Source organism: Arachis ipaensis, chromosome B07, assembly GCF_000816755.2.
Source record: "Arachis ipaensis cultivar K30076 chromosome B07, Araip1.1, whole genome shotgun sequence".
NCBI classification, from domain to species: Eukaryota; Viridiplantae; Streptophyta; class Magnoliopsida; order Fabales; family Fabaceae; genus Arachis; species Arachis ipaensis.
The window spans coordinates 48,652,434-48,665,697 of record NC_029791.2 but is presented as its reverse complement, the minus strand read 5'-3'; the positions used below and the strand labels follow the sequence as shown (position 1 = coordinate 48,665,697).

General features: G+C 32.7%; 1 long non-coding RNA gene across 1 annotated transcript in view; it reads right to left on the bottom strand.

The window, feature by feature from the left end:
* Positions 1,281-13,264, bottom strand: part of LOC110264607 — a 16,323-nt gene continuing 4,339 nt past the window's right edge. Inside the window, exons 2-3 of the long non-coding RNA XR_002350783.1 lie at positions 2,412-2,839; positions 1,281-1,516 (exon numbers count right to left, since the gene is read on the bottom strand). This is a non-coding gene — a long non-coding RNA (uncharacterized LOC110264607). The remainder of the gene's footprint in view (positions 1,517-2,411; positions 2,840-13,264) is intronic.

Below are 13,264 nucleotides of genomic sequence, written 5' to 3'. Positions count from 1 at the left end.
TCCATCAAGGTACGCACACTTTAATATTATTTAATAATTATTACTTAGTTTTAAATTCATGATTTGTTACTTATTATTTTTTATTTCAATTTTAGATTGACGACACAACAAGAATGCACATTGCTCTTGATTTGGTTATTAAACCATACAATACAAAACAAGGAGTCATTTTGAAAGCTGCAGAAAAGAACTACAAGAAGATTGAAGAGAAAAATAAGAATTTAGTTAAAAAGTAATTTTATTTGAGTTTAATTTTTTTTTTGGAACAATGTGGTAGAATTGTTGAGATCCTTATATGTAGTTTTTAATATCCGTTTTTGGAATTTGAGATACAAGTTTCCTTACTTTTATATTTTACAAGGTTTTAATAAATATTTTTTCAAAAACTAAATGCTTAATTTGAGTATTACTTTTCATCAGTCATGACTTATTAATACATGTACATTTTAATTTCATGATGGATTTATGCCTTGAATGAATTCAATTCAATTAATGACTTAAAATCATGATGGATTCATGCATGAATGCATTCAATTGAATTAATGATTTTTTAATATGTGTACAAATTCAATTTTATGATGAGTTAGATAAGCATGTAAATATTAAAATTTTTTAAATTTACCCACACTTTTTTCAAGTTATGATCTATGCATATTTAGTGGCATAATACAATTGAAGCCATTGTTTTTATGCCCCAAATTAGTGTCGTTATAATTTTTTGATTTTGGAAAAAAACTATTTCGGTATTTTCATTTAAAGATACTATAATTTAATTTATTGTCTTTAGGCATATCTTAATAAATTATTAATACGTTACTAATTTATACTTGAATGGTGAGAATAAATGTTAAATAATGATTATTTATTTGTATGATTATTAATACGTTACTACATTAATTTAACTTATTGTTTTTATACTTGAATGATGACAGTAATTAATATAATAGTAATCAAGTTCAATTCAAATTTTAAAACATAAATCATTTATTTGTTTCTAGAATATTTTTTTAAAAGAATGATTTCAAAAAAGTAATACTGGTGAGATTATGTGACAATTTCTTTTATTAAATATAAAAAATAATATAAATACATAAAAAATATTTATTAGTAATTACACGTATATTAAAAATATTTGTTGACTATTAGCATTATTATTCAAGTAAATAATATACAATTTAACTTTCCAACCTTATTTAAAAAAATTCTTAAATAAGATAATATTTTACTTTACCATTGTGCTTAATAATAATGATGACAATAAATAAATAATACGTTACTAATTAGTTTTAAAAGTAAATAACTTCAAATATTGCTCATTTAAATACGTTACAAAAAAATAGTTGATCCCCAACCTCTTCTCTTTCTCCAGCTTCTTCCATTTTACATACAGGCTAATTCACAAAAATGAGACAATTTTGGGCGACTAAAAGTGAAACCAGCTAACTCTCTCCTTTTTATTTGGGTGTAATTTGTAGATTGGCAATGAAAATGTGATGAATTGAAACCAATAACATCTCTGCACAACTCATGATAATCAGAAAAGACATACCACTTAAAATGAACATGAAACTTTTTAAATACCTATAGACATGAGAGAAGAAAGACAAACACAACCAAACTAAATTAGACAAGAAAAACAAATTAAAAATAGAAATGATGAAACTGCCTTCAAACACAAAAAAAAAATAAATTAAACTAGACAGCCATGATTTGTTAAGTTCCGAAACTCCAAACAAAAATTAAAAAAAAAGCTTAACCGAGCTTCATGATAGGTCGAATTCCAAAACTTTAAACATAACTCAGCTGCATTCAAGAGAAAATTAAATATTAAATTCGCTCTTTTTAAATTTTTCTTGTCTTCCTTTTCTTCATTCTTTTCTTTCTAAAACTTTAATCTGTTAAATTGATAATAATTTATTGTGAATAATGTTTTAATTCTCATTGTTAACTAAAATCTTAAAATATGAATGGATGAGAAATACGAAGACTACTTCAAGGAACAAAAAGTAATCAGCAACCTGTTTGACAAATACAAATGCTCTTCATAGAATTGGTATACACACAACCAATCATTTATTGTTTCTTCTATAATTTGGGGTGATAATTAAAGAAGACTCCAAATAGCAATTTTATGATTAAACAGTGAACTTATATTGGCTCAACAACTAAAAACATAATTCGTGATTAATTACTTCAGATTCCAGAATCAATCATAACATATAGTGCAATTAATCTAATTGATCAATCTATATAGTAGATATACAGCTCGAAAAATTGTATCCATGGCAGCAAATTTGTTTCATAAAGAAATCAATAAAAATGAAATTCACCGTTTGAACATGCAAGCATCGAAACAATCCCATAACCAAAAAAATGAAATTTATTATTTAAACAGAGGATGAATACCTAACCTAATGTCAGGGGTGCGGTGATGGAGAACGCCGCTACGCTGGTGGATCAGAGGCGGCGAACACAGGAGTCACGGAGGCTCAGAACGTGAGAGACAGGGGCAACACTGCTGTTGGAGGCGGAAAGAGGGGGCGCTGTAATCGTGGTCACGGAGGCTAACGATGGGTGATGGAGATGGAGATAGATGAACGCCTGTGAGATAGAAGGGATCTGGCAGTGTCGGTGAGCGGCGGTGAACGGCGATGGTGGAGAGGTTCAGATATGAAGGGTTGAGTGTTCAGCCAGTGGGTGTTTTGGTAGGAAGAGAAGACTGATGGGAAAGGGGAGAGGTGTTTTGTTCAGCCCTGATTTTGGATAAAATTCCCAAATTAAGTGAAACTTAGAATGAATGGAAACAAAAACTGACAGAAATTCACAGGGACGGTGGAGACTATAGAAATTAGGAGAAGGAGAAGAAGAGATAGAATAACCCCATTGAGTGTTGGTCACAACTACAAGTAGTTGCAGATAGCGTGATGAGGATTATTTATTTTAATTTTATTTTAATTTTAATTAACAAAAATATTTAACCATAGTTAATCATATATGATTAAAGTATATACGTATTTGTATTTGTATACAAATAATATTTAATATACTTTTAAAATACATTAAATTTTAAGATTTTAAAATTATTTAATTATTAATTGATTAGGATTAATGATGCCACATGTCTATATTATATTGGTCCACATATACAGGGTATGAGTTTTAGCACAAATGTTGGGGTATGAGAGCAATCACCTCATTATATATATACATAGTAAAGATAGGAAAAGCCAAAAACATGGCTTTAATACATATATATGGATATATATAACCTTGACAACACACACACATTGCTTTGTTCTTCATTTAACCATTTTTGGTTACTTTAAGCTCAAGAAAATGCATAAAACAACTAAAACTAACAGAAAAATGCTAGTGAAACTAGCCTATGATGCCTTGGCATCAAGGAGCGTGAGAACCTTCATGACCGTGGTGCTTCCAACCTCGATTTCTTAAGATCCATAACTCCAATAAAAAATCTAATCCGATAAAAGTGTTCGTATCTTTCTCCTCTTCATGTTGGTGTAGTTTTTGTTCGACGGAAGATGACGGTGACACAGCTCCCATTCTCCTTGAGTTCGGCCAATTAGAGTTCTCGGAGGCACAGATGATTTTTGACGTTTTCTTCTTCATCAGTTCGGTCAGAAAGCTTCTCTGAAGCTTCCGTTGTTTTGATTTCGTACGGAGGTAGGGTTTTGATAAATTCTCACCAATTAAATTTGTGTTGGATAAGTGAATGATTGTTGTGATTGATTATTGATGGAGTTTGATTGACTTTATATTGAATTTTTTTATATTGTTATATGTGATTAAACTTCTGATTTGGCCATATTTGTGCTGCCAAAACTGTGATAATGAGACTAATTTGGGGCTGTCATTGTGTTAGTTTTTGGATGAAATAGGCGAGGTTTAATAGCCGAGGAATTAAACTAAAAGCTGTGAAAAATCAGTAACCGAAAAACTCAAAAACGGATTAAGATTTAAATGTATATTTAAAAAAAAAAGGAAGGTTTTGGTTCTTGGTAAAGAGAAGAATCAGCCAAGAAGAATTATTTTTGAGGAAATATACTTGTATTTTTATGAAAAGATTGAGTTTAATATTATAATTATATAAGTTTTTCAGGTATTTTGGGTAATAAATAAAGTTCAGGGTAAAACGTGTATTTTATAAAAGCTCAGGGTTATTCATATAAATATGAAACAAAGGGAAGGTTTAAATATAATTTTATAAAATATTGAAGTCAAAAATAAAATATTAAAGAATTCGTGGTTTAGAAAGTAATTAATAAAAATTTGAAAATAAGGTTTTATAAAATAAGTTTTAAGAATATTATAAATATTATTTTAAATATTTATTTAAAATTTCTCATTTACATTAGAGTAAATTATTATTACAAATTTTTATTTATCAAGATATTATTTTATAATAATATTATTGTATGTATTATGAAAATAAAATAAAGAGTGGTAAACAGACAAGTTTTTCTAAAAGTTTTAGAAAGACAAATCTAAGCTAAGGATCTCATGATCCCCTCTTCATAAGACACTTAGAGAAAGGCGAGGGAATAATGTGAGGATGATATATATTATGAACAATAAGAAAGAAAGAAGAAGAGAGTCAAAGAAAGGAAAGGAAAATATTAAAGAAACCTCTGCTACAGAAGAGCAGAGAGGAAAGATTAAAAGAAACGAAAGAAAGAATGAAACGAAAAGGGGATACGTAGAAGTATTGTTTGACCTTGAGAACGAGATGAGATGATTATGTACTTGCTGAAAACAAGTAGAAATATGGTGGTGAGTCCACCGAGATTTGCTTCCAGAGATACATTGGCCAATCCAGGGGATGGTCGCACCTGTAAAACAGAGGTTGCTTACAGAGGTTATCGATACATACATTGGCCAAAGAGAGCCTCACCTGTAAGACAGAGATTGCTTATAGAGGTTATGTTTGCATACATCAGCTCAAGAGAGTCGCACCTGTAAGACAGAGGTTGCTTACAGAGGTTTTGACAATGGAAACTAAACTCAGACAAAGGTTGCTAAGTTTCATCGGGAGCGAGTCGAAACCTACAGATGAGCTCATTACTTGTACTAGGGATAGACATGCATCATACTTGTTTGTGTATATTTGTTTGTGAGTGTGTTTTCTATGATTGTGTGTGCTTGTAATTGGGTTTTGTATTCTATAATTGTTGAATTGGCTCGTACTTTATTGACTGTTGTTGTTGACCAAGTATATATAAAATGGATATAACTATATACCCCGACCCTACTAAGAACTCCCCAGTTCTTACCCCCAATTTCCACCCTTTTCAACTACAGGTGCGAAGGCTTAGTGTGGAACTACAAAAACATAGAAGATTCTATTTACAAGTTGAGTTGTTTGATTTTATTTTTCCCTCGTCATTTATTTTTTTAGTTTTTAGAGGGGTATGAATTGTGTTTGAGGATCTTGAAATAAGTCTATGTATATAAAGTTATGTGAATATATCTACTTTTGTGATTAAGTGATTTAAAATAAAGTCCCCTTTTGTTTTCTTAATTAAAATTTTGGTTCGTACTCAGGAAGGCTTGATATTAAATAAAGATAGTATTGAATAAAAAGATTTAAAGGTAAGTAACGCCTAGGCTTTTAGTACGATCATGAGGTACTAAAAGTTAGGGTGTTACAGTTTGTTCCTATTAGAGCCTTGGGAATGTACTGACTATGCTTCACTGCATACTCTGAGTGTCTGTCATGCGGTAAGACTTGTCTTAATGACAAGAGTTTGAGTTTTAGATGTATGACTATCTATTGATTAATGCTGTTAGTCAACCGTTACATTTCTCATGGTATTAGGTCTAGCCAATTTAATATTGATGATTTGTGTATAAGGAGACACTAATGGATTATCATACACGAAATAGAAATAATAGGTTATGCAAATCATGGGTTTGAGAACGTTAAAAGTTACGTTTTAAGGATTCGTTTTGACGTATACTCTTTATTCGTGCTGTGAGACATGGTACCCTCTCTTCTTTCATTGTTTTCATTGAAATTCTTTGTTTCGGATTCCGTCCTTAAAATGTGATTTGAATGTTTCTTTCAACCACACCTTATCGTTCATGCATATCTTTGCTTGATTGTGATCTGATCTGTTCACTTGCATTCTTTCGAGTGTTCATCCTTGATGTTGCTTGTATTCTTTTCTTGAATTTAGTCTCCTTTTTGTAGAGTTCGAACTTATTTTAATGTATCAATTTTCGAGGACGAAAATTTTTATAAGTGGGGTAGAATGTAACACCGCAAATTTTTAAAATTTAAATAATTAGTTATTTATGAGTTATTATATTATTTATCAAAAAATAATTTGATAAAACAAAAATTAAATTTATTATTATTATTATTATTATTCAAAAAAAAAAAGAAGGAAAAGAAAGTGGCCGAAGGCCATTATTATACATATATGCCATTGTATATATTCATTATATATATACATAGTAAAGATAAGAAAAGCCAAAAGCGTGGCTTTAATATGTATATGGATATATATATAACCTTGACAACACACATTCACTTCATCAAAACTCATTTAATCATCATCATTCATTCATTTTTAATGCCATAAGGAAGAAAAAAAAAAAGAAAGAGAACCGAGAGAGAGGAGAGTGAGAACCTTTATGACGTTAGTGCTTCCAACCTCAATTTCTTGAGATCTATAACTTCAATAAAAAATTTAATTCGATAAAAATGGTCGTATCTTCCTCTTTTTTGTGTTGGCATAACTTTTGTTCAGTGGAAGCTGAAGGTGACGTAGTTCTCCTTCGCCTTGAATTTGGTCAATTGGAGTTCTCGAAGGCACAAATGATTTCTAATATTTTCTTATTCAGCAGCTCGGTCAGAAAGTTTTTCTGGAGATTCCGTTGTTTTGATTTCGTACGGGGGTAGGATTTCAATAAATTCTCACCAATTAAATTTGTGTTGGATAAGTGAACGGTTGTTGTGATTGATTATTGATGGAGTTTGATTGACTTTATATTGAATTTTGTTATATTGTTATATGTGATTAAGCTTGTGATTTGGTCATGTTTGTGCTGCCCAAACTGTGATAATAAGGCTGATTTGGGACTGTCATTGTGTTAGTTTTTGGATAAAATGGGTGAGGTTTAATGGCCGAGGAATTAAATTAAAAGTTGTGAAAAATCGGTAACCGTAAAAATAAAAAACGGATTAAGATTTAAATGTGTATTTTAAAAAGAAAATAAGAAGGGTTTCGATTCTTGGTAAAGAGAAGAATCAGCTAAGAAGAATTATTTTGAGAAAATATACTTGTATTTTTATGAAAAAGATTGAGTTTAATATTATAATTATATAAGTTTTTCGGGTATTTTGGGTAATAAATAAAGTTCAGGGTAAAACGGATATTTTGTAAAAGTTCAGAGTTATTTATATAAATATGAAATAAAGTAAAGGTTTAAATATAATTTTATAAAATATTAAAGTGAAAAATAAAATATTAAAGAATTCGTAGTTTAGAAAGTAACTAATAAAAGTTTGAAAACAAGGTTTTATAAACTAAGTTTTAAGAGTATTATAAATATTATTTTAAATATTTGTTTAAAATTACTCATTTACATTAGAGTAAATTATTATTACAAATTTTTATTTATCAAGATATTATTTTATAAGAATATTATTGTATGTATTATGAAAAATAAAATAAAGAGTGGTAAATAGACAAGTTCTTCTAAAAGTTTTAGAAAGGAAAATCTAAGCTAAGGATCTCATGATTCATTCTTCATAAGACACTTAGAGAAAGAAGAGGGAATAATATGAGGATGATTTATATTATGAACGATAAGAAAGAAAAAAGAAGAGAGACAAGGAAAGGAAAGAAAAATATTAAAGAAACCTCTACCACAGAAGAGCAGAGAGCAAAGATTAAAAGAAATGAAAGAAAGAACAAAACGAAAAGGGGATAAGTAGAAGTATTGTTTGCCCTTGAGAACGAGCTGAGATGATTATGTAACTGCTGAAAACGAGCAGAGATATGGTGGTGAGTCCACCGAGATTTGCTTCCAGAGATACATTGGTAAATCCAGGGGATGGTCGCACCTATAAGACAGAGGTTGCTTACAGAGGTTATGGATATATACATTGGCCAGAGAGAGCGTCACCTGTAAGATAGAGATTGCTTACAGAGGTTATGTTTGCATACATCGGCTCAAGAGAGTCGCACCTGTAAGATAGAGCTTGCTTACAGAGGTTATGACAATGGAAACCAAACTTAGACAAAGGTTGCTGAGTTACGTTGGGAGCGGGACGAAACCGACATATGAGCTCATTACCTGCACTAGGGATAGACATGTGATAAACCACTATTTCATGGTTTATCTTGTGCTCATTTGGGTAGTTTTTATCAGCTTTTCACCCACTTATTCATATGATTTGCATGGTTTTACATTTGCCTTCCTAATTATGTGCTTTGATTGAAAACATGCTTCTTTGGCCTTAAATTTCCTATGTTTAATCCTCTCTTATTACCATTAGATGCCTTGATATGTGTGTTAAGTGTTTTCAGAGATTACAGGACAGGAATGGCTTGGAGGATGGAAAGGAAGCATGCAAAAATGGAAGGAATACAAGAAGTTGGAGAAATTGCTAAGCTGTCCAGCCTGACCTCTTTGCACTCAAACAACAATAACTTTAGCTACAGAGATTCAAATGATGTGGTTCCAGTTGCGTTGGAAAGCTAACGTCCGGGGCTTCGATTTGATATATAATATGCCATAGTTGCCCTGACGCTAGGCGACGCGACCGCGTGCTCCATGCGGCCGCGTCGCAGTGACGAAAAACCAGCGTGGCAGATTTCTTCTGCAGCGATTTCTGGGCTGTTTTCGACCCAGTTTGCGGCCCAGAAAACACAGATTAGAGGTTATAAAGTGGGAGAATGCATCCATTGATGAGGAGGCTTTTCACATTCACAATTTTAGGAGTAGATGTAGTTTTAGAGAGAGAGGTTCACTTCAATAATCCCAATCTTTTCTTAGAAAATAAATAGGATTCGAAGATCAAACCAATTTGTCCCTTGACTTTCCTTTGCTTTAGTAAAGGTCAACTAAGTGGAATTAAGATTCAACTTTCATTATTATTGATAAGGATAACTAAGTCTGGACTTCCAATTTCTCATACCTTGCCAAGAGATTTTATTATTATTATTTTATTTTACTTGTCATATAACATATTCCCTCCTTACTTCCAAAACCCCCAATTTACAATCTTCATAACCAATAATAAGAACATACTTCCCTGCAATTCCTTGAGAAGACGACCCGATGCTTAAATACTCGGTTATCAATTTTAAAGGGGTTTGTTACTTGTGATAACCAAAACGTTTGTACGAAGGGATTTCTGTCGGTTTAGAGACTATATCTACAACGCGACTGTTTTTATGAAATTCTTTACTGGCAAAAATCCTAACGTCAAAATGGCGCTGTTGCCGAAGAATTGCAAACGTGTGCCTTATTATTGGTTATTGTAAATATTTGCTTTTTATTTGTTTATTTGTTTTTATTTTTGTTTTTATTTTTGCTTTTTCGTAAATTAAGAGGTTATTGATTTTTATTTAGTTATTAAAAATTTTCAAAAATTTTTTTCTTGGTGTTCATCTTGATCTTCAAGTTGTTGTTCGTGTTCATCTTGACCTTCAAGTTGTTCTTAGTTGTTTTCTTCGTTTTGATCTAAAAATTTTTAAGTTTATTATCATTTTATTGTTTTTCTCTTTCTTTATTAAATTCAAAAATTCAAAATTAAAAAAAAATCAAATTTCAAAATTCAAACTTAAAAATTTTCAAAATTCAAATTTAAAAAATTTTTCAAATTTTAAAATTCAAATTTCAAAAATTTAAAATTCAAAAATTCAAATTTCAAAAATTTAATTTTCAAATTTCAAAATTTAATTTTTAAATTCAAAATTTAAATAACCTTTTAATTTAAAATTATTTTTATTTTTAATTTTTATTTATTTTTTGTTACTATGAACTCTCACCCCTTTGGCTATGAGTCTGGTTACAATTATGTTGCAGGAAGAAGAAATTACAATGAGAACAGGCATCAAGGTTGGAACAATCAAAGATGGGAGGAGCCACAAGGATTTAATCAACCCTTATGGCAACAACCACCCCCAATGGACTATCAACAACCACCACCATATGCCTATAAACCCTCTCCTCAACATGACTTTAGACCACCATACTCACAAGTCCCTTTTCACCAAACACCACCATATGACCCTAACCCGTATCCACCATACCAACCACCTTATGAGCCAAATGAACCATACACAGAACCACCACCTTTCCAACACAACTACTCTCATGAACCACCACTTTGGTATTCACCATCTCCATATCATTATCAAGATGAACCACTTTTCTATTATGAACCGTCTCTCCCAACCAATGAATCCTCATATCCACCCCAACCTCTAATGGATGACAGACTTCGTGTTATTCTTCAAAGGCAAGAAAGGATGAATAAGAGTGTGCAAAATTTCGCGGCCGCCTTCGGCGAGTTAGTAAATATAATAGCTTCCCAATATCTGAGCACTCAAAGAACTCCCATGGCTACATATGGAGAATCAAAAGAAGAGCAAAGCATGAAGGAGACACTAGAAACTTCGGTAGACAATGAGGAACATGGCTTTGTATTGGAACAAGTGGAGGAAGCCATAATAGTTGCAGAGGAAGAAGTGGTTGAAGACTTAGGAGATGCTGAACCTCCATGGGAAAGTCAAGACATAGAACCTCCTTCCAAGACGGTTGCATTTGATGTTGAGGAGGGTGTACAACCTCCAAGGCATATCATAGTTGAAGACTTGGAAGAGGTTGGTCAAGAGATGGAGAGTAAAGAAGAAAAAGCACAGCCTCCCATGCCCTTGGTAAGTAATGAAGAAGAGATTGAATTGGAAGAAAGCTGCCAAGAGGAAGAGGTTGAAATTGAAGAAGCTTGCAAAGAAGTGGAAGTTGTCAAAGAGCACAAGGGAAATGAGCTTGAAATCACCTTGCCAAAGTTATTGGAGACTCCTCCCCCTAAGTTGCCATCATCCTTCACAACATTCAAGTGGGTAAAATTCATATCCCTTAGCTTTCTAATTCCACTTGAATACGGGCTACTGGAGACGGATGGTCAACTTAGACCTCTTTGTGGCATTAAGAGTAAGAGGAAGATGGCCAGTGGTAAGAACTGTCCTGCAAGGTTCATTATGGTTGGAAGCTTTAAGTTTAAACGCAAAGGTTGGTGTAAAGTTTCTTTTTCATTTTTAGTTAGTTTTATTTGTTTTCGAGTTTTATTTTATTTTATTATATTGAACCTGGAGTTTTGCATCACATTCATATTAACACTGTATTTTGCATCACATTCATATTAACACTGCATTTTGCATCTTTTCAGTTAAAAAAAAAAAAGAGAAGCACGCAAGTGACGCGGCAGCATCGCTGACGCGTCCGCATCATGTGGGAAAAATGGCTCCCACGCGACCGCGTCACTCACGCGGCCGCGTGACCTGGAAATCGACGTACGAAGGGTGCACGACCGAAAGTTGTGCGAGAGTGGTGCTGGACTGGTGCTGACCGCACATGCCTTACCACGCGGACGCATGGCTCACGAGTCCACGTCATATCCCCATGATGGCCACTCACGCGATCGCGTCGACCACGCGATCGCGTCGACCACGCGACCGCGTCACCCTAGATTTTGGCAATACCAAGTTTCGAACAGAGAGTTGTACGACCGCGAGGCTGCACTTGCGCCACTAGCACAAATCAAGTCACGCGATCACGTGCCCCACGCGTCCGCGTCGCCTGACCTTATTGCGCACCACGCGACCGCGTCACCCACGCGACCGCGTCGCCAGCGTCACACAACTTATCCAGATTAGTGCCAATTTTCTTATCTTTTCTTCTCTAATCCTAATTTCTTCTATCTTTTCTTCTTTCTTCTTTCTTTCTTACTTTATTTCTTTCCCTTCTCATTCTTCTTATCTTTTATTTTATTTTATTTATTTGCATACTTTCATTCATTGCATATTTTTATTTTTCTAAATTTATTATTTTACCATTGGTGTTCAAATGTTCTTATTCAACTGTTACATCTTTTCTGGTATTTTCTTGGTGCTTAATGACTTGTTTAATTCTGATTGAGTAATATTATTTAAATCAATGCCAATCTTTTATATCTGTATTACTTTTGCATTGACATGAATTTATATTATCTCTCCTTCCCCACTCTTTTCCCCATTGTTGTACATTTTGTACTACTGGCATGCCATGGCTTCTATTGTTTTCTCACTTGCATGTTGTAGCTACCATGTAATTGAGACCCTTATTATTTGGCATTAATCCACCCATACTGTATTTATTTTCCTATCTTTATTTCTGGGTTACTCTTCTTCCCTTTTTCTTTCAGGATGGCCACCCGGAAGAGAACCGGAAGACGTTTACATGGGGAGACAGGCAAGTCAATCTACACAATCTATAGAGAAAAGTATCAGTTGAAGCCACACGTCCACTTGCACATCTTAGCATACACCGAGGACAGTGCAATCTTTAAGTGTGGGGAGGTCGATACCGATCTCCATGGGTTAGTACTTTCTTGTCTCAACACCAATGTTTAAATTTTCTTTGTAGATTAGTTGTTGCATTTGCATGTTTGTTTGATTTTTTTTTTTTTTTTGCATATTTTACCACTTGGTTGAAGTAATATTTTCTTTTTCAAGAAACCTTTTTAAGAGCATTTCACTAATAAAATTTTTTGTTACACTTGTTTGAAGAAATATTATATTGGAACATGGTCTAGAGCTCGAACACACGAAACCCGTGAGATTTTTTAGCCTAATTGATTGGTTGCATTTTATCAACCAATAGTTTATTTTTGATGTGTGTTTTTCTCTCTAAAATTGTAATCTTTGTCTTGCTTGATTCTATATTTCCATGGTTTGATGTATGCATACACTTACATGATTGAGGCCTTTGTTTCATTGAGCTTACATACCCATATGGTCTTAACCTTTTCATTATCCATTGCAAACTAATTTTGAGCCTATTATACCCCTTTGTTCTTTACTTTAGCACATCATTAACTCTAAGAGGAAAACAATAATGTCCTTAATTTGAATCCTTGGTTAGCTTAGACTAGTGAGAGTGCTCATAAATTAAGTATGGAGAAAGTTGAATTTGGAAACATTTGGTTTGAGAATTGAGTATGTTAGAATTTTCTGAAAATGTGAAA